This window comes from Colobus angolensis, unplaced genomic scaffold (genome assembly GCF_000951035.1).
Source record: "Colobus angolensis palliatus isolate OR3802 unplaced genomic scaffold, Cang.pa_1.0 Scaffold13, whole genome shotgun sequence".
Lineage (NCBI taxonomy): Eukaryota > Metazoa > Chordata > Mammalia > Primates > Cercopithecidae > Colobus > Colobus angolensis.
Window position 1 is genome coordinate 4,771,281 of NW_012114252.1, and position 22,682 is coordinate 4,793,962.

Consider the following 22,682-nt stretch of genomic DNA (forward strand, 5'->3'; position numbering starts at 1 on the left):
TATTTGCAAAGTTTTCTGTTTGAAAGACCTTGCCCGGAAACCCTAAATCAATGTTACTATTATTTTTTTTTTCTTTTTTATGTGTCTTTAAAAAGTTGGAATCCTTAGAATTAGTCACTCTTTGAGCTGTTTTTTTAGCTGTGTGTCAGGGTACTCAGTGATATCCATCATCAAAGCAGTTTATAATACTCGGAAAATACAACCATAAACATAGTAAATACAATTTTTAAATGTGTTTTAAAGGCCACATTTTGCTATAAAAAGTAAAAGCTCATAATTTTAAAGAAATACTGCCTGATTATTTTTAACTCAATTTCTTCCATTTATAGTACTATAAACACTTTATATACCTGCAATTGTTAGTGCTGTTAATGTTGCTTTGCCAATTATCTTGATGTAAAATTAACAGATAAAATCCTTAATGTCATAAAGCACTTGAACCACATCTGACGGTGTCATATAAACTCATATCTCAAAGACTGCCAGCTATGAAAATACTTTTATTAGTCACTGTTATAAATTACTTTATGATTTTAGTTAATATCCTTCTATAGTGTGGAACTCATAAGATTAAATTTGTTGAATTTGGCCTCAAAGTAAGTATATCTCAGCATTTCTCTCTATAAAAATCAAATGTGCTTACAACCGAAAGGCCTATCCATGAAGCATCAAAATAAAGGGGTAACTAACCGTTATATTTTGTTATAAATTTATTGCCATTTGTTAGCAAATAAAGCCTTCTCTCTAGTGTAGATATTTGTAGTTGCTGCAACCTTCTACTTTACCTTGCTTATATCTATTCTTTTTTTTCCCTTGAGACAGGGTCTCACTCTGTTGCCCAGGCTGGAGTGCAGTGGCATGATCACGGCTCACTGCAAACTTGACCTGCTGGGCTCAAGTGGTCCTCCAACCTTAGCCTCCTGAGTAGCTGAGATGACAGGCATACACCACCATGCCCGACTTTTTATTTTTTTGTAGAGGCATGGTTTTGCCATGTTGTCCAGGCTGGTCTCGAACTCTTGATTTCAAGCAATCCACCTGCCTCGGCCTCCCAAAGTGCTGGGATTACAGGCAAGAGCCAACACGCCTAGCGGCTTACATCTATTCTCTGTTGCAGTTTCAGGAAAAGTTTAAAAGTAGTCACCATTTTTCTTTTAAACAACCAATTAAATTCCACCAAATAACTAGTCAAACTGCTTTGAAGAAATGATGGTTTTCATTAGATTATGTTGTTTAAATTTTACTTTACAAATTGCATTGTATATCAAGATCTTTCTAACCAGAGGACAAATGGTGAGTATGGGTTTGGTCCCTTTTTTCCCATTTTCTTTGGCTCTAATTTAGTTATTCGGACAATTCAGTCTTCTCTGAATTTTTGTAAAATCTAATTTAAGAACAGGAGTACAATGTGAGATGAATAAGTTCTAAAGATCCGAGGTACAACATTGTGGCTGCAGCAAACAATAGTGTATTGTTCACTTAAAAAAAAAACTCTGTTAAGAGGGTAGATGTCATGTTGAGTGTCCTTACCACAATAAAATAAAATAAAAAGTTTTAAAAGAACTGGGGTACATTACGCACTTAGTTAAAATTGCACTGAATTTGAACAATGTAATGATATGTATGGCAACTAATTAATTTTTTCACTTTGAAACATAGAAACAGTTTTCCCTCATCCCCAGGAGAAATAAACACACACCCTTAAACAGGGGAAGTAGAGCAAGAAAAATATGTCTCTAAAGACAATATTTTTGCAGCTTAGCATAAACTAAGTAAAGCTTCAACACTTGGAGAATTTTCTCTGGTGTTTAAAATCTGATGGACATGAAAATTGAGATTTGAACCTTTTATAAAGGAACTTTGTTGGTAATGTTCAAAATGCTCTATATATAAGGGTCTTGAGAGTATAGACAAGTAGCAAACAGAATGAAAATCTTCTACCTTTTGCACCCCTTAAAAATATATTTTATCAACCTTTTTCTGAAAACGATTGGTAATGGTTAAACATACAATCACAAGTAAAAGCCAAGGACCAGACTCTGTGCCTAAGTATTTAAATCAATAAGCCAAGTGTATTCCAAAACATTCTCAGACAGCATGTAGCATTTACTTCCTCAAAGGTGTGGCTTCAGGCTCTGTGAATGAAAATTGCAGTTTTATTTTTTTTATTAAATTAAATTCTGATCCCTTCCCAAATGATAAGAATTAGTGACATGTAAAGCACAGTCAGCCATAAGCCCACTTTGCTCAGCTCCTGAGAACAAGGCGCTGTTTCCACATCAAACGGAGCTATACCAAGGTTATTCTTGAGAGACACGAGTTTTAGGTCCAAAGCTAATAACAGAGTCTCGCAGCCATTGGCTCCCCTGAGGCCTTCTTCCTTTGGGGGTTCCAATATAGCTCTGAACAGTGGAAAGTCGGGGCAGTTATCCTTGGCAGACTGCAGTACAACAGTCAAACATGCTCATCTTCAAGAAGGATGCACTGCAAAACTATCCAGATGGGTCTGTCATCCATTACAGCCTATTTAGGCTGTTTATAAACAAGGCTCATATTACCTACTCCTGTTTCAATTTTTCCCAGAAAAGATGTTTCCTGAATATTTATAAGAAGCATGTGTCTGAGAAAAGGAGGATAATTGGAAAAGATTTCCCTTCATTTCTCGAAGTGTTTCAGCAGAAAAATGCTTCAAAGGACAATATCAAAACACTACTCCAATCACCCCACCCGTTTTGCCAAAATGAAAATAACTATAAAGCACTTGGAGAATTACTTCTTAGTGCCATTTAAATTAGTACCTGTGGTAATAACTTTGGGATCTGTTGGTAAATGTTCTTATATCAGTTATTCTAAAGCTAATTTTTAATGTGAACTGGTAATTATGGGGTGTGTTTTAAAAATAAAACTAACAACCCCAAACTGAGTAAACAGCTGCTAAACCTTATATGAAATAATTGAAATCAAAACTCTGTCTTTAAAAATGCACCAGTTCCATCATTTAACATCTTATTATATTTATAAGGAACTTATAAATTCTTTTGTATCACTAGGGAACATTTCCATTTGCTCCTCTAAAGTTATGTAGGCATAAGAAGCAGCTGAGGTAGTCAGAAGCTTTCAGACATGGTACCCTAAAGTGGTTTTTGTTATCCAAGAATGAGTGAATGTATTTTTATAAATTCAGCTGCTGACGGAAAGCCAACTCATCTAAGACTATCGCAGTCCCTAATGCCAACAGCCATGATTTGTTGAGGATACTAATGTTATCAGCTGCGGTAATTCAGTTAACAGAGTCATCCTACCATCATGTTGCTTTCTTGTCACCAACAAACTCCCCTTAGAAGCCCCTCTATCCCAGCTGACTATTAATGACTTTCAATCAAACAGGCCAGAGATTATTGTTTGCACTCAGGAAGAGACTGGTCATGTTCCCTTATTCTTAAATGTATACTCTGCAAATTCTCTTACATCATTTGATGTGAAACTATAATTTTTTAAAAGATAGTTCCAATTCACTGGAAATGTCAAGTATAAAAATAAATCAGCACAAAATAGCTCGATTTTTAAGATCTGAGCATCAAAAGGTATTTCAAATTAGCCTCTGTAAAACGCAATTAGTGGTACAGCTCAGAAAATTAGAGCACAGCATGTTCTACAGCTCACAGACGCACTTGGACAGGGAGTGTCAGTTACTTTATTCCAGCTGATTCATTAGAGTAAAAATGGACTGTGCATGGTGTATCTTAGAGGAATATGTTTTATAAAAGTAAGTTAAAAAAAAATAAATAAAAGCCAGGTTTGGAAGTTAACAAGTTGGTGATGATTTAGACCTGTAAATCTCCAGTAAGTATTCAACACTGTACTGTGGATGTGGATTTCTCAAATATCCTACTGGTCATTCTGAGGGAATTTGGGATGGGGGTGGGTGGAATGCCAACCTACAAAGCTAAACTCTGTGCCTGTGCTGTGCTATTATGTATAGAATAATCTCTTTCTCTTTTTCCTTTAAATTTGTTTTCCTCTTGCTTCCCAGAGGACTGTGTGGCGGACTATGCAGCACAGTGTAAGCATTGGTCTTCTTCTTCCTCTCATCCCCATTTGTCTTTGTACAGTCATTCCTGAGAAATTCCCCCACCACTGTCCCTTTCCAAATTATCTGGAGTGGATTGAATACTGCACATGGCCAACTTGTTTGGTCATTTCCTCTCTGCTTGCAATTTATGGTTAACAACCATTTTCATATTCTTCTCCAATGGCCAAGTTTTCAATGTAATCTTGGTGGAAGATGAGCTCATCGAATGGCTGATTTAAATTCTGTCCCAATGTTCAGACAATGTGTAGTCTGCCTTGAAAACTAGCTCTTCCCTGTTAGAAAATATTGGCCTTTTTCTTGTGCTAATAAGAACATACCAACATCAGCCCTCATGCATAAGGTGCTAAGGTTTCCATTAGCTGAGACATAGAAAATTTAAGGGATTAAAAAATAGGTTGTTTGCTTTTCATTTTCTTCTTGAATTTCCTGATATCTTTCAGAGTATTCAGAGCATTTGGAGAGGGAGCATTGGATATTTTTTACTTGAAAGCTTACCCCCACTATGGGACTGAGGACAAGAACACTCAGGTTATCTTACTTGACTATATTAACCAAAATAGTCAGTTATCTAATCTGGTTTCCGCAATACCACTGCATGCTAATAACACTTTTTATTTTTTTGAGATGGAATCTTGCTCCCTCCACCTCCTGGGTTCAAGTGATTCTCCTACCTTGGCCTCCCAAGTAGCTGGGATTACAAGTGCACACCACCACACCCGGATAATTTTTGTATTCTTAGTAGAGACGGAGTTTCACCATGTTTGCCAGGCTGGTCTCGAACTCCTGGTCTCAAGTGATCCATCCACCTGGGCCTCCCAAAGTGCTGGGATTACAGGCGAGAGCCACTGTGCCCAGCCCTGATAACACTTCTTAAAGACATGCACCCTACATGGTATCACGGACTGAGGAGGGAAGGTGACTCTCACCTGAGGGGTACATATTTATTTGTGCAGCGCATCTGTGACATCATAGTGCTAACTGTTTGTCTGTCCTTAAATCCAGGCAGTGATAACATGATGTCTAAAATCCCTTCTTTGAAATCATGTTTTTAAAAAGAAATTGTCCCCTGAGTAGTATCCCCATTCATTATTCCTGAGGCCATATGCCCATATCCATATTCCTTGAGACCATGGTAATTTGAGTGAAGTAAGAAAATTAGGAGGTAAATCTGGAATAGGAACACTGCAGAAAGGAAGACCTTGAGAAGGGGACAGGGAAGACAAATAGCTCAAGGGCTCCTGACACTAAGAGGGAAATGAGAGGGGAAAACGTCATGGGTGGGATAAGTCAGGGTTCTGTTTGATTGGTCCCATTGATAACTAGAGTGGCTTCAGTTAAGTCGTAGTATCTGTCCTTTCCAACACATTCTCTTGGGAGTTCCAGGTTTTCCTGTAGCTGGTCCGGTTCGGTTTCCTCATCTAATGGTTATCATGACCCTTGTAGCTTTCCCCAAGAGTTATCACTTCCTTGAACATACTGGAATGAATACATATCATAACATCCCTGTGTCTGCTGGACTTTCCTGCTTGTTCCTATAACCTTATCTAGGCCAAAACAAACAAACAACACAAAAACCAGATGTCTGTTTTATATATGAGTCTTTCAAAAATACACTGTAACTTTTGAAATTCATCAGTAGGTCATTGGTGACAAACATGTTGTTAATATTATTACATATATATTTAAGTACTTAAAAAAGATCATCAAGATATGCAACTTTTTTAATTGTTCTGAAACGAAATGGACAAAGCAACTGACATTTTGGCATCATTTCCTGCCTGATGGTTAGTACGAGTTTCAGTAAAATGCTGGTGATAAAAATGTTCTTCCATGCCTCTTTGGGGCCATTTTGGTGCAATTTAGAAACTCTTGGTTATAAGGAATCAGGAAACTGTCTGTTGTTCATTTTCAATTGCCATGGCATTTCATTGTCACCTCAAAGAATTCTGCACCCAGCTAAATCCACTAGTTTGCATTTCAAAAGGATGTCAGGCTGTGTTTAAGAAACTGCTTTATTATCTAGACCTTCAGCCACTGTGTTTAGGTGAAACTGATATTTCCCAGCTTCCACCCCAACACAGACACACACAGAGACACACACACGCACACAGACACACACACACACACACACACACACACACACACACTCACCCTCAGTCTTTGCTTGGCCTGAACAAAAAAAGTAAAACCTCAATAACAACTGTAAGCCAGATTCTCCACTTTAATTAGTTTTCTAAAGATAAATGGGTCAAGGCCAGATTGGCTTTCAGCCTCCGCTGCAGCTGAATAAATTATGTCCCATTCACCCCAGCAAACAAATGGCTACTGCTTCATCCACTTCAGGTTGTGAACGGCCCGGTCTTGCCTGAACCTGCTTTATCTATTTGCTGTGAAACCCCACTGAGACACCCCAGTTTCATTTTCAATGAACCCTTGGTAATAACAGCAGCAAAATGCAGTGAGCTTTCAAAGCAGGGAGAAAATAAAAAAACGTTAAAACCAAACCACCCAACTTATTCTGTCTCGGTTTCTGCTCTTCTCCGGGCAGCATCACCAGCATGTGGTAGCAGGGAGAGCCGCCTGTCACAGGCTTCTTTCCATTTAGGAGGCTGTGGTTGATAAGCCCAAGGCGGGAACATCATAAGACTCACATATAAAATGATGGCTTATCTCCAGGATATTCTGCTTATTCCACAGACTGGAAGGATGCACGAATCTAATGCAATGGTATGCACTGTTGGAAACCTGGATGGAGCTCCTGACCTTATGTGGATTTTTTCAGCTCATACCCAGTGGCCAGTAAACTATTTTTGCATCCCCAGGAAGCTATTCTTTTGGCCATGTGGAGGAATAGTGAAAATAGAAGGCACGTAGACCTCTCTTTCAGTCCAGGCAAAGTTGTGTTTAATTGCACAGGGCTGTATACCCTGGGGAGAAGGAAGAGTACACTCACTCTAGCTACGTTACTCCCTGGGAGATACTAAAGCCCAGTCCGCATCACTGCTTTAAGACATGTTCAGAGAATCATATGGATTCTGACAACGAAATAATGTTACGCCACATGTTTTGGAAGGGGAACAATTTTGCACAACTTATATTAAGTGTGAGTTATATGAAATCATGTTGGGGGCAATTTATTAACAAAATCCTTTTCAACTCTGGATTAAACTCTCCTTTATCCTCAGAAACACTTAAGCTAGAGCTTTGGTGATCTCTGTATCGTAAAAAATGAAATGTTACACTTTCAGAACCAAAATAGGGCTATTACAGATTTTGTATCTATTTTATGACATGTTGATACGCTTATTTTCTGCTTCAGGCTTTAAAATTTCTTTCAAGAATTCCTAGACTTCAGCTAAACCCAAATTGATGCATTCTATAGGTATCAATCTATCAATACATGTATTGATTGAGTTCTTCTCTGTTGCATAGCACTTAGTAAAACTAGCTGCTATGTACAATCTACATTATAGCATGTTGTTAGTGCTGGTGTCATCAAAAGGCAAGTGACTAGAAAAGACGTTACTTTCCAAGTCAGTTAGACATGCTATGTCTTCTCCAGAGAACAGTACACAGTATAGAGGCTCATGGAATATTAATATTAGCATACAGTAAATAGGAGTTTGATTTTGCAACCTCAGATTGACTATACCAGAAAGAATGTGTAGAAGGTATATTAACAAACAAATAATCATTGGCCAAATATGCAAATTAAAAACATTAAACATCTGTAGCATCCTTAATATAGGCCATGTCTAATAGCTCATTTTCCCTTCTTAAGCCAGAACTTTCTGCCCACATCTTGAACAAATTAAACAGAAGCTTTGTTGTCAGTTACGAACTAGTCAGATGCAAAAGTCCATCTGCACACTCATTCACAGTAACTGTCCTTTATTCTGCTATGTAATTGGTGTTTTGGTGGATTGATTATGGAAGTCTGGATAGACAAGCCACACTAAACTTTACCTTTAAAAATATTTGTTCATGAGACTCGTCAGTTGACATAGAATCTTTTATTAAATTATTGAATAGATTAAACAAACTTTTCCTTGTCATGGAAAATCTGTAACAATATTTTCTCTTAGCATCTGAGATATTTGCACCACAACTCCCAAATATGATGTCCATGCTTATGAGAGATAGAGCCGAAGAAATGGGATATTTCATAGATACCAGTTTTGATGTATTTGCTGTATGATCAATCAGCTTCTAACAGACTCTGGGGCCTATGGAATATATTTTAAAGCACTGGGAATTTGGCTATTCCCATAACATACTCGGACACTCTTTACTGCTAGCAATAAACCTCAGGCATAAACACTGTAGAGAAAAAAAACAGATGAAAAGGAACCCGTCTGAGTAAAAATTGACTTCCCTTCATAACTGTTAAAGGTAGAAAGCTATCTGCAATACACAATAATTTTATTACTAAGTTCATTCACAGTCATCATCATCAAAGGCTCTGACTTCATGGGTATTTTCTTATACCCATAACATTGGCTGAGCTATTGAAAAATAAAAAGTCAGGTTGATAGTAAATGAATGAACCACCACCAGCAGCAGCTCCATTATATTGCTGGCTAACACATAATTTGTGGGAAGTTGGTTTGTGTAATATCTTTAGAAGCTTTTCCAATGCTGTATTGATCCAGATGGGCCAGGCCAGGCAAAGCCACACCTATAAACAATCCCCAAAATAGCTCACAGCAACACAAGTTTATTTCTTTTGCCCAGTGTTCATTCTGCATTGGCTGTGAGTCAGCTACATGTGGTCATCACCCTTACTCCAGCACCCGGTGACAGAGCAGCCATTATCTGGAGGTTCACCTGTCACAGTGGCAGGGGAAATGGAGAATGTGGCAGAGGTGGCTGTTCATGTCTCTACCTGGAAGGGTCACATCATACTGATCACATCTCATTGGCCAAAGCAAGTCACATGATCAAGCCATCCGGAAGTCAGGGACATATGTTCCTATGTGCCTCACATAGAGAGAGAAAAAGGACATGTTACTGAACAGTAACATTATCGACTACAAACACTATGATGAAGGCAAGATTTTTAAATTGGTAAAAATCCATGTCATTACTCTCTCCAACCCTAAGACAAACCTTACATGAAAAGGAACAGAAAAATCAGTCTTTCCTTTATTCACCAAATTTTTTGTGCACTAACATGAACCATGTGTAGGTGATTAGACCATAATCAAAGAACTCACAACACTTTAAGGCAAACTTGTCCAACCCACAGCCCATGGGCCGCATGTGGCCCAGGATGGCTTTGAATGCGGCCCAACACAAATTCGTAAACGTTATGAAAACATTATGAGATATTTTGCATTTTGTTTTTAGTTCATCAGCCGTCTTTAGTGTTAGTATATCTTATGTGTGTCCCAACACAATTCTTCTTCTTCCAAAAAGTGGCCCAGGGAAGCCAAATATTGGACACCCTGCTTTAGGGAATGACAGGCAAAAGTAACTATAATTTACATCCGACCATGCTCTTGTAAAGATTGCCCTGCACATGAACTGACTCTTCTACGGTCTTTTGAAAGAACTAACTTGTTTAAAGAAAACTTTTAGAATCCTAGGAGAAATCTAAGTCCTCATTAGAGAGGGGGCATCTACATTGCCCTACGAAACCATTATCCTTTTTCAGTCAGGTTGATTTTCAGCAGTGGATGCCAATGGAGCTTACCTGAACTTTGAGTTCAGTCATCGTTCAACCAGAGCAAAGGATCCCACCCCAAATCTGAAGGCAGTGTCTCAGAGGAGGATACAGAAGTTGTTGCCAAGAAATAGGAGAAAAGTGGCAATAAAGAAACAGAATGAGTAAAAACTTTTTACTACTGGCATCTGGATGTCTCTCAGATCCAGACAATATGTATTTTAAATGAGGCTTCGATATTGCACATTGTGAATGCTGCTCTTGTATGACTTGATGTCATGTTTGCTTAGGCAAAGCAATTTTTCTGCTTTTCTTTCTGGGCCAAACTGGCTGGAGCAAATCAAATTGTTCTCCCTTTCTGTCTCTTTCATACATCATCATTTAAAATCACCAAGAATTCACGTTCTGGAACCTGCTGTTGTCTTCTTGTACAATATCAGTTGATTTCTGAACGGCCTTCTTCGAAGGACAACACTTTTTACAGGTTAATCAAGGAAATTGCACTGGCTGATAGCAACAGCAAACTTATCCATGGCAATGATAGTCTCAGGAATGTACGTGTCATTGGCTTCTGCATGGAATTATTGGCAAAATTGTAGAACTTTGATTCAGCTGGAAGAAAAATAAGAATACAAATTCTTAAATTATTTATGCATAATGAGGCAGGAAACCAATGACTTTGTAAATTTTATTCTAAGGGATTTTGACCTCAGAAAACTCCCCAAAGCAGCCAGCATTCATTTCTGTGAAAAACACTCATCTCTGTACTTGAAAAAGCAAAGCATTTCCTTTGCTTGCTCTTTGCAGCTCCTTGAATGCTAGAAAAAAGGGTAAATACAAAGCGTCTAGAAGAGCTCTGAGAAGAAAATATAGAGGCAGCAAACTGGCCTAATTGATCTACTCACATAAAATCCAAAAACCCAGAGGCTATCTTTAGTGCAAGACATGTCTGCACAAAAATGTTTCCAGTTACTCAGGAAAATCAAATCTTCTTTATGCAAAATGTCTTCAAGGAACAAGAAGTATTTCATTAGGTTTTTAATGGTGAGGGCTCAAGTAAAAGGATCCTCATGCTCTCTTTTGTCAAGTTTTTTTTGTTAAGAAAATGAATAAAATTAAAAGCTCTTTACAGTATAATCATTTTTTAAAGTTTCCTTTCTCCATGATTTTGGAGGATGAGAAGTAAAATGAATATTTAGGATTTTTTTTTAAGAAGCTGACTTGGAATAATTTGGATCGCAGTATGACAATGAAGGGTATAGTGTATGTGAGTGTGAGAGTGTGTGCGTGTGTGTGTGTGTGAGTGTGAGAGTGTGTGCATGTATGTGTGTGTGCGTGTGTGTGTTTCTTTTTTAATTACTCTCCACTCTTTGTGCCCAGTAACAATAGGTGGACAGCTCAGAGATTGTTACAGTTATTTACCAAATTGTAGCCAAAGAGTGCTATTTTTATATAAATGTTTGCGATTCATCGCTACTTTTTAAAATTCAGGAACACTCAGTTGTGAACAAAATGTGACAGGCAGCTTCCAATACCTGCTAATGCCACACATAAGATGCCACTGCTCTCTGCTTCATGGAAGAGTAGAGGGAAGAAGATAAGAGGATCTTTTCCAGAACATGCCCCGAATCTGATGTATTTTTGCTGAGTTTTGTTTTATCTGTTTGCTCTATCAATTAGGGCTGAAAGAGAGATTTTCACTGTGCAAGTAGACCTATTTCTTTTTGTTTTGTTTTGCAGTAGCTCCCCTTTATCCATGGAGGCTATGTTCTAAGACCCCCGGTGCATGCCTGAAACCACCCATGGTACCAAATCCTATATATACTGTGTTTTCCTATGCATACATACCTATGATAAAGTTTAATTTATAAATTAGGCACAGGGAGAAATTAACAATAACTAATAATAAAATAGGACAGTTATAACACACTGTAATAAAAGTTATTGAATATCCTCTCTCTCTCTAAATATTTTATTGTATTATACTCACCCTTCTTGCAATTAAGAAGAGGCAGAGCAGGATAGCATGAGATTTCATCACACTACTCAAAATGGTGCACAGTGTAAAACTTGTGAATGGTTTGTTTCTAGAATTGTCCATTTAATATTTTTGAACTGCAGTTGAAACCACAGAAAGCTGTGGTTTCAGTTACTCATGGTCAACTGCAGTCTGAAAATATTAAATGGAAAATTCTAGAAATAATTTTTTGTGGATGATGTATATATTTCACGTCTATATTTATAGTTAAAACTTACCTTTCTTGTGAATTGAGCTTTCATCAGTATATATAATGACTTCCTTTCTCTACTGTTTTCTGCCTTAAAGTCTCTTTCTTTCCAATATTAATGTAGTTACACCAAATTCTTAAAAATATTTAACTGAAATATCTTTTTTCATTTTACTTTCAACCTTTCTGAACACTTATGTTTTAAATGTGTCTCTTATAAACATCACATAGCTAGATTTATTTTAAAATCCAGAATAACAATCTTTTTATTTCAATTGCAACAGTTAGTTCACCTAATCACCTAGAAATATTGATATTTATTTCTTCCATCTCATTTTGTGATTTCTATTTGTCTCATCTTTTTAGTCTTATTTTTCTTCTTTCTTGTGGGTCAATTGAGGATATTTTCTTACTTCACTCTGTTTCTTTTAGTGTTTGGAATCTAATACTGTAGTTCTTATTATTCTAATAATTACCCTTGAAATTTTAACATGCATCCTGACTTATCAAAGTCCAAGTTTAATTAAAACATCAATACCTTTTCGTTTTCTGTAACAACACAAGAGGACCTTAGAACACCTCGACTCTGATAATTCTCCTCCCAATTTATATGCTGTTATTATGGGATAATTTAGTTCTGTCTTACGTGTGTGTGTTTCACACAAAACAAAAGTTAAGATTGTTATTACCATTTTATACTGGAACTTTTAATATAGAATGAACTACATTTCACCACTTTCTTTGGTTATCATTCCTTTTGCATAAAACCATCCATCAGAGTGACTTCTTTGGTCTGGAATACATATTATAAGTTTTCCTTTACTGAGCGTTGTATTTGAAAATGTCTTTTCACCCTCATTCTTGAAAGACATTTATGCTGAATTGTAATTCTAGGTCAACAGTTATTTTCTCCAGGTGCACTGATGCTTATATTTCACTGTATCCTGGTTTCCACTGTTGCTGTTGAGAAGTTTGCTATCAGTTCTCCCTTGTAAGTAATCTGTATTTTCTTTCAAACTGCTTTTAGGGTCCTCTTTGTTGTTATATAATTTCATCATAATGTATAGGTATAGATTTCTTTTTTTATTAATTTTGCTTAGGATGTATTGGGCTTCCTGAATTTCATGATTGGTTTCTTTGACTATTCTGGAAAATTCTAAGTCATTATGTCTTCAAATATTGCTTCACCCTCTTTCACTCTCTTCCTCTACTCATCCAGTAACTGATTGGACACGTGAGACTGTCTCACTCCATCCTTCACATGTCTTAACCTTTCTTTGTCTCTTGCCACATTTGGAATAATGTATTTAGCTGATAATAATGTATTTAATTCTCAGTTGATTTAGTCTCTTAGGTTTATTAACAGCTAAATAAAATACTTAATTTGCCATTAAACCCACCCACTTAGTTTTTAACTTCAGTGGTTTTATTTTTCATTTCTAATACTTAATGAATTAATTTTCAGATATGCTTGGTCCTGTGTTCAGTAGTATCTGCCTCCTCATCACATTTCTAAATTCTACCTTTTCCATTTTAAACATGTTTATTTTATACTTTGTGTCTGATACTTCTAATATCTGAAGAGTTTGCTGGTCTCATCTGGTATTTCTGCAGTTTCTTACAAATGGTGCTTTTTTTCCTTATAGATGTTATTTCTTTGTTTCTGTTGTGTTTTTATTGTGTGTGAGTTTACATTCCTTGGAAATTAATCAATAGAAAGTCTGGGTGGCCTATGTTGAAGGGTATTTCTATTTCATCTTATCCTAAGGATTTTTCCCTTGGGAACCCTGGCTGTATGTGGTGGAGTAGTGATACTGGCTCGTCACATTAGGGAAGCCCTGTATTTTACTCTCCTGTCCTTGCCCACCCTGCAAATCTAAGGCCATCAAGGTTTAAGGTCATCTGGGTCTAGGGAATGTCCTTTGGACCAAATCCATTCTCAGTACTCTTGTTTTCTTTTCTGGGTGCCCATTTTCACTTAGTTTGGGGCCTTTGAAAGTTTGCTACTTTCTTACCAACTCGTTGACTCCTACATGCTCTATTTCACGTCGCAGTATTAGCTGATTTTAGGAAATGTGCAGGAAAATACAAATGTAGGCATACACAAGGTAACTTCCTTCACCAACTCTGAGTTGATTGTTTTTTAAACTTTTATTTTAGATTCAGGGGTACACATGCAGGTTTGTTATATAGGTAAATTGCATGTCACAAAGGCTTGGTGTACAGATTATTTCGCCAAGCAGATAATAAGCCTAGTAGCTAATACGTAGTGTTTTTATCTTCACCTTCCTCTATCTCGCCCCGTCAAGTAGACCCTGGTGTCTTTTGTTCCCCTCTTTTGTTTCCATGTGTTTTCATCATTTACTGCCCACTTATAAGTGAGAACATGTAGTATTTGATTTTCTGTTCCTGTGTTAGGATGGGAACAGATAGTGGCCTCCAGTTGTATCCATGTTGCTGCAAAATATATTACTTCATTTTTTATGGCTGTGCAGTATTTCATGGTGTATATGTACCACATTTTCTTTATCCATTCTACCACTGATGGACATTAGGTTGATTCCATGCCTTTGCTATTATGAATTTGGCTGCGATGAACATACATGTGCATGTGTCTTTATGGTAGAATGATTTGTATTCCTTTGGGTACATACCCAGTAATGGGATTGCTGGGTCAAATGGTAATTCTGCTTTGAATTCTTTGAGAAATTGCCACACTACTTTTCATAATGGCTAAACTAATTTACACTCCCACCTGCAATGGATTAGCATCCCCTTTTCTTCACAACTTCGCCAGCATCTTTTGACTTGGTGGAGCATCATACCATTTTAGAGCAGAGCATTGGAGCAGTTATATTTTGAGTTCTCTGTTTCTGATAAATATTCTTGGAAGCCCTATTTAACTGGGCCATGTGGTAGTTGGTACTATTGGTTAATATTGTTCCAGGTTCAGTCCTAAACTTCCAGTCCACAAAGGCAATAGCCCATCTTAGCACCCCCAGCGCTCCCCAGGCCTGATCCTATGGACCCCAGGCACTACGTAGTTTCACTCCAATACCGAGGCTCTTGGTGCTGCAAAATTCTCCAGAACCCTTGCTGTTGGACTTCTTTCATGAATTATTTTCACTAGAAGATGTCACCTATATCCACAAACACTGACCTTCAGAGAGGCAACCTCAGGTACATCCTTCATTTTGTCTCCTTGCTGGCACCTAGAAAGATTCTCCTTCATACATTACTTACCAACTGATATGGTTTGGCTGTGTCCCCACCCAAATTTCATCTTGAATTGTAGCTCCCATAGTTCCCACGTGTTGTGGAAGGGACCCAGTGGGAGATAATTGAATCATAGGGGCAGTTTCCCCCATACTGTTCATGAGACTGTAAGTCTCATGAGATGTGATAGTTTTATCAGAGGTTACCCCTTTTGCTTGGCTCACATTCTGTCTTGTCTGCCACCATGTGAGACGTGTCTTTCACCTTCCACCGTGATTGTGAGGCCTCCCCAGTCACGTGGAACTGTGAGTCCATTAAGCCTCTTTTTCTTTATAAATTACCCAGTCTCAGTTATGTCTTTATCAGCAGTGTGAAAACAGACTAATAGACCTACCCAGGCCAACCAGGCAGAGAAGAGGGGCCAGGACTAGACAAATCCCTGGAATGCCTGGAGCAGGGAAAGTCTTTACAGGACACCTTTCATGGGCAGCGTGTCTTGTACAACTACTTAATCAGCTGCTATTGTGGAATATTATGCTCCAGACTATGGTGATTACTGTTTTCAACCCAGTTAAAATACGCCTTTTATGGGATTTCCTTTATAATAATAGCCATAATAATAATAAAAGATTTTTAATTAAATAAAAATAGAAATTAAAAAATAAGAAAACAAAAATAATGCGTGCATTCTGTTTTTCTTAACAGAAAAAAAAGCACTTTTTAGATGGAGATACAAAATTGGCCACATTTGTGGCAGCCTCAGGTGCTAGCCTCAGGGTTGGTCACACAGTGCGGTTCTCCTGTGCGTTGCAGAACCAGAGGGGACTAAACTCTGAAATTGGCAGTTTCTCCTGCAGACCACCCATAAGTCTGCCCAGGCCAAAACTCTGGACCTGATGGGCTAGTGAAACGTCTAATATATACCAGCGAGATAGACTGGTCTGGCACACATGTGTATTTTGTTTCATTTATTTATTCATGCATTTATTCCCTGCCTCAGACAGACAGAGAGCAAGCGCAGGCAGAGAGGGAAAAGAGCAGCCTCATAAAACCTGCATCCGTGTGGTCCAAATGAGGATGATGGGATTGCAAAAGAAGCCAGCTCCACACAGTCTAGGGATGTGACTCCCTTAACTTCCTCTTCTCATCCCTCCTAACCCGTGAATGGAGCCCGCCCCAGCCCACCAGATGCACAGCCCCTTTTAATTTGCACATGGCGCAGCATAAATGCCAAATTCAAAGCTTTGCAAGCACACAAGCCAAGTTCAAACTCCTGACTATGTGATTGTGTGCTAATTACCAAATCTCATCTCATTTTCGGATCTGTGAAATGTTGTTTGTAATGATGATAGAAGCCAGTGTGCATAAAGCTCCTAGCTCAGCCACTGTCTGTACTCAGCCTCAATATTCTTAACACCAGTGATAGTAATAGCAATAACAATCATAGATTAAGCTTAGCTATTATTAATCATATTAATAAATACAAAGTCAAATGCCACATATTCTCAACTCTCAGTGGGAGCTGAATAATGTGTGCACGTGGACATAGAGTGTGGACTAGTAGGCACTGGAGGGAAAGGGTAGGAGGGTGGGAGGGGTGTCAAGGGATGAGAATGTAATGGGTACAATACGATGTACAATATTCATGGCATAATTACACTAAAAACCCAGATTTCATCACTATGCAATATATTCATGTAACAAGATTGCACTTGAACCCTCAACTTTAACAAATAAAAAAATCTCAAGAACATTTAAGTACCATGATTTAAATTATTCGGTAGGATTTCAAGTAGATTTTTTAGAAGATTTTGCATTTATTCAATGACTCTTTAACTCAAAGCCTGTAGATAAACACCCTTACCCCAGCCCTAGTCTTTACAGGAAGTGGCTGATATGGCTTCATGCTGCAGCATTTAAGATGAGCTAAAGCTACTAAATAAAGCTTTTCTTGGCACATTTAGGACTAGTCACTGAGGACTAGAAGAGAACTGCAAGCTAATGCTGGCTCCCGGCATTGTTGTCGAATAAAGTTAACACCGGAGCTTCTCTCCAAGTTACAGCCACATAGCAAGATGACAAGGAAAAGTCCCAGGGTGAACATTTGGGAAGCTGATAAGGGATTCAAGTTATATGAAGGTATTCGGGAAGGATGCAGCTAAATGGTGGATGAAAATAACCTAGAGGAATGATGGCATACAGAGAGACAGGGGACCCATGGCCTCTCCAGTGACTCATTTCTGAGAGCAGCATACATGCCTGTGGCCTCATGTCACCACCAGGGAACGCCTCTGAAAGCCTTAAAAAAAAAAAAAAATTCAAGCCAGACAAGGTAGAAATACTGGTAGAGGACATGAAAAACCCAAAATAGGTGATTGAATTGAATGTGAAGGTGAACAGCATTTGAAATAGCCTTTTTAAAAAAAACTCCCTTGAAGGTGAACACAGGGACAAGGTACCAACTGTTATTGAACTGTAAAATGATCAGCTCTTCGAGAGTAGGTTTGACTATGGGGAAGGACAGCCACAAGAAGAATCTTGCGGCTATTTTTATCTTCCCTCATCTTGACACCTCCCCTTTTAAAAGAATAAGAGAAACAGAGGCACAAAGTTAAGAGTTATGGCACAAACATAGCAGATAAGAGGCACAGAGATGAGGACCAAGGAACCAGAACAAGACCTGGGTTTTGTTTTTTTAATTTCTGTTCTAGATTTAGGTCCACCCATTGTCCTATCTCAGAAAATGCAGCATAGTTCCAGATTGAAGCAGAATCTGCTTGGCAGCCTGTAGTATTCACCAAATACCAGTAAGGATACACCACGTTCGTGATGTGTGTGAGGATAGACAAAGGGTTTTCACATCCTATATCTCATTTGTAAAGCTTGAAACAACTGGAACCAGTAATTTGATGTTTCTCTTGAAGAGACTCCCGGGGCTGAATGTTCTGTTCCCAGGGGCCTAACGTTAGAATCCTCTTGGTGTCTGTGATGTTTCTGCTGCCATCGAAGGTCAAACAAGAGGTGAAGGGGCATTTTAGGGGTTTACTGCTATTTTGTCTCTTCTTTGTCGTCCACAGTACTTTCATAAGCTCCTCTGGGGACAAGAAAAGGGAAAGAAGGGAGGAGAGGAGGGAGAGAGGGAGAAAGGAGGAAGGGGAGAAGAGAAGAAAGAAAAAAGATACGTTCCTTTCTGACACCAGAACTATTTTTAGTGCCCAGAGCAACTTCACAGAATTCTGTGATGAAGCCTGGAGAAGAACACGGCTCACTCATTTGTGCTCACTCCAAGAGGAGTAAAGAAAGGAACTTGGTGAAAGGCAGGGCAGAGGCAGTCAGTCTGGATGCCAGTAACTATTGTGTGTTCCCAGAACATTAAATCAACGATGCACCTGAGTTTGCTTTTCATTAAATCACTGTTATATTCTCAAAGACTGCTACCACGGGAATTTGGGCTTCAAGCTCCTCATTTTGTAAGCACTTCCTACATACTAATAGTATAATATCAAGATACCAAGTGAATTATTTTTGGTTGAACTGATGATTAGGAGTAAGGGCTATGGCTCCGTTGATTTAAAACAGTAAGAAGCTTTCAACACAAGTTATTTAAAAGGCTCGTGAGAATTGTAAAAAAGCCCCTCCAGGATTACTGGCTTTTGGTTAAAATCCCTATTACATATTTTTGTCTTCTGGGTTCAAATAATTGCATTTTCTTGGACTGAGGTCAGCCCCTTTTCCAACCCTTGTGATCCGTGTGGCCCAAAGAGCTCTTTGGTTTACCGTGTTTGGCTTTGAGCTGGCTCAGGCCAAGTCTAAAAGCAAGATAGCTTGTTTGGGTAAGCAAAGCAAGACGACAATGAGACGACAGTGAGACCAGAGCCTGATCCCTAGAAGCTCTGACCATGACGTCCTTCCCTCAAAGACGCACCCTTGTGGTGGTCACATGGGGAACCCAGTAAGATAGCATCGAGCCTGGCATGTAGATTGGCCATTACTACCAGGGACAATCAATTCCAAACATTTCCAGACATTTGCTCTACATTCAGGGATGCTTAGAGTTGGAAGGGATGTTCACATCCATCTCCATGCCCTCACTTTACCAGTGAGAACACTAGAATCCAGAAAGATGAAATAACTGAAATCACTTTGGCTGTGTTAAATTATATTTTCTTCCACTAAGATAAGGAATTTTTGGTGTGCTTGTGCGTGCGCGCACACACACACACACACACACACATAGGCACATAAATTCCAAAATAGAGAATTATCTTACCTTATTTATCTTCCCTCATCTTGACTCCTCTCCTCTTAAAGTAATAGGAGAAACAGAGGCACAAAGTTAAGATTTATGGCACAAGGACAGCAGATCAGAAGCACAGAGATAAGGAGCCAGAACAAGACCTAGGTTTTTTATTTCTGGAACAGAAATAAAATTATTTCACAAAATTATAATCACAAATAAAAAAAGTAGAATCAGACTCCTTGGATCCACTGTCCACTTTCACAAACATGATGGATCCTTTTTTTCTGATAGACTTTATTTTTTTAGAGCAGTTTTAGGTTCACAGCAAAAGTCTGCCCCCACATAAATACAGCCTCCCCAGCTATCACAAGATGGTCAGTTTGTTACCATCAATAAACCTACATTGACTATCCTTTTCATCCAAACTCATTTAAAATTAGCTGTCCAGAGGAATTCTATGGCCTACATGTTGTCACTTTGTAGTGAAAACACAGAAAATGTGCTGGCAACTTTAGTGAGTCCTTGAACCTTTCTTCTTTTAGTTAAACGGCAGGAAGCAACGCAGGTGAGTGAAGGTAAAGGAGATTTCGAGGAGTCTTTCCAGCTTGCAAACACAGGCGCTCTGTGAGTAAGAAAAATGCAGTCAGAGTCACTTGTTTCCTCCTCCTATGAGACCATCTATTATAGAAATGCAAGCGTGGGAAAAGGAGAGTCTACCTCCAGCTCCCCCAGTGATAGTTTATCAACAATAACGTTCTCAAGGGACTTTGACAGCTAAATATGTTGGTAGTTTAGCGTCTATCAGCACCAACATGAGACAGAAAATATTCTCAGGATATTTTTGGGACTCCCGTATTCCAAGGCATAGAGAGGGGAATTTGTTATCTTTTTCTCCACATGCATGATTTCATGCATAATTTTAAAAATAAGGGCCACTGCCTCCTGCTGGAACCTGGCTATTCACGTGGCTGTAACGGTTTTACTAGTCGTGTGTTTGTGGAAGCGCTTTTTCTCCTCTGTGTCAGCAAACTGCATGGCGGATGGGACTTGGAGACTTGGAATTTCATGGAGATGATTAATCACAGAGCATCTCATTGCAGATGCTTTTCTCTTCTCCCTTTTCTGGGCCTTTTGCATCTCTTTCCCAGCTCTTCTGTCTCCGCTGCACTCACCATGTCCCACATTGCTACCTCACAGCTGTGGCTTCTCTCAGGAAATGCTAGGCCACAACACAAGAAAAACGGTGTTTTCATATCACGGTTCATTTACTGCAGTCAGGGTCAAAAAACGAAAGCAAAACATTCTAAAAATGCCAAGCACTTGGAGGAATGTCTACTCACGAACTGACACTTTACTCTGACCCCAGTCCCCTTTTCAAGAGTTTCACTTTTACAGTAACACTGAGGTAGTCACATTGACTGAAAATACAGATTCCAAATGAGTGAGTTGGAGTATTTTTGTGAGAGGTTTTTCGTATTTGTTTTTTCACTTTATTAACAGGAAGTGTGATACCCAGTAAAAAAACTATCACCACGTCTTATAAAATGGAATCTAAGTGCAAAGAGTTTCACCTAGTTTTCTCCTTCCTTGAACAGCTTCAGTGCCTCCTTTTCTTAGGGCAGGAGTTTAGCTGAGAGATTTCCTAGGAGAAGAAACAGGGCCACATTGCACACCTGGAGATGGTAAAACTGCCTTCTTCATCCAAGCATGCTTCCTCACCCTTAGCCCTGATTTTGTTGGGAGAGAAAATAGGAAAGGGCGATCTTTCCTGCTTCCTGGGGATTGCCTACAAAGCTAACCGTAGAGAAGGATCTGTGGCCATTGTCTCAAAGGATTCCTCTGCACATTAGACCAGCATTCACAATATGTGGGACTCAGATCATTTACATGAGAAACTTATTAAAATACTGATTCCCAAGGGCCAACCCAGGGCCACACTAAGTCAGCCACGGGGAGACGGGGGACAGCAAATCTGTATTTTTAACAAGTTCGCCTGTGGTCCTGGTAGATACTGCCTCACATGCTAAGTGGACTGCCACTGCCTTTGAGAACCTAACTTTTCCATCTTTCCATGCCCAATGCCAGTGTGTTCAATGTATGTTTCTCCGAAGAAGGACTACTCTTAGACATGTAGAATGACTCTGTGGCTCATGCATGGAAGGATTCACCCTAAAGCGAGGTTTCCAATGGAGAGAGGGAAAAGCCACACAAAGACTTCTCGGGGATGCTGGATCAAAGCTTTGCTTTCTGGATGTTCTGTCGTTGGTCTCACTCATGTCAGCTGCCATCTGACATCACTGTTCTGTGTTTGTCAGGAGCAGACTTGAAGAGAGACCCCCAACAACAGCCAGCAGCATGGCCCTGCCTCCTGCAAGTCTTTCTAGGAAGCAATTGTATATAAATTATGAACAAACAAATAGTGTTTCTGAACCCTATGTTAGTCACTGCACTGAGTATTTCAGGGAAAGGAAAGGGGGCTCATTCCAGTCCGTTGCTCCGCATCCGCTAGGGAAGTGGGCAGCCTGCTGTGGGAGGAGATGCTGGCTGGGGAGCCGGGAGCCCTGGCTCTAGTCCCACTGCGGCCCCTGCATCACTGTGTGACCTTGGACAGGTCACTGCCCATCACTGAGCATTTGTTTGCTCATCGTTAAAATGAGGGGTGAACTGCAGAAGCCCTGCAGTCCCTTTGAGCGACAGGACTGTAAGCTTCTGTGTGAATGTGAAATGTGTTTGCTGTGAGCCCTCTGAGCATTGACCAATGGGTCCCCATGAACTCTGGAGCTCCTGAGGAAGAACCCCAGGGGACTGAAATAGAGTTGGTGAGACGCTTCCCACCGTCACTGGAGCTCTCAGCTTTATTTCCCTTTAGAAAGAGCTGGTTAATATCTTTTAGGGTAAGATTTGTATTTCTTTCTTACCCAAAATGGAACCAGAGAGGGACAAAATAAAGAAACAAAAATGTCCTCAAGAATATCCAAAAAGAACAGAAATGCAGAAAAATGATGCTTAAAATTTAAGCTCCTGAAAACATTTGGCAAAACGCTGGGTTCTCCCTGCATGTTCAACGTTAGGAATTTTCACATGAGCTCACAGTGTTCCCAGGGCCCACCACACCCTGGGCCCCTCACATCCTCCACCTCGAAGGATGTTGTTCCCAGCAGCGGATCTGTGCCTCGCAGTACCGTCTGCAGCTGCCATTTGCTTAGTCTGGGAGACGTCCAATTCCTTCCTCAAGAGAGA

General features: G+C 39.3%; 1 protein-coding gene across 1 annotated transcript in view; it reads left to right on the forward strand.

Annotated features, from left to right (window-relative positions):
* Positions 1–22,682, forward strand: part of GPC6 (glypican 6) — a 1,213,294-nt gene that overhangs the window by 1,105,876 nt on the left and 84,736 nt on the right. The gene's annotated exons all lie outside the window — the stretch shown is intronic.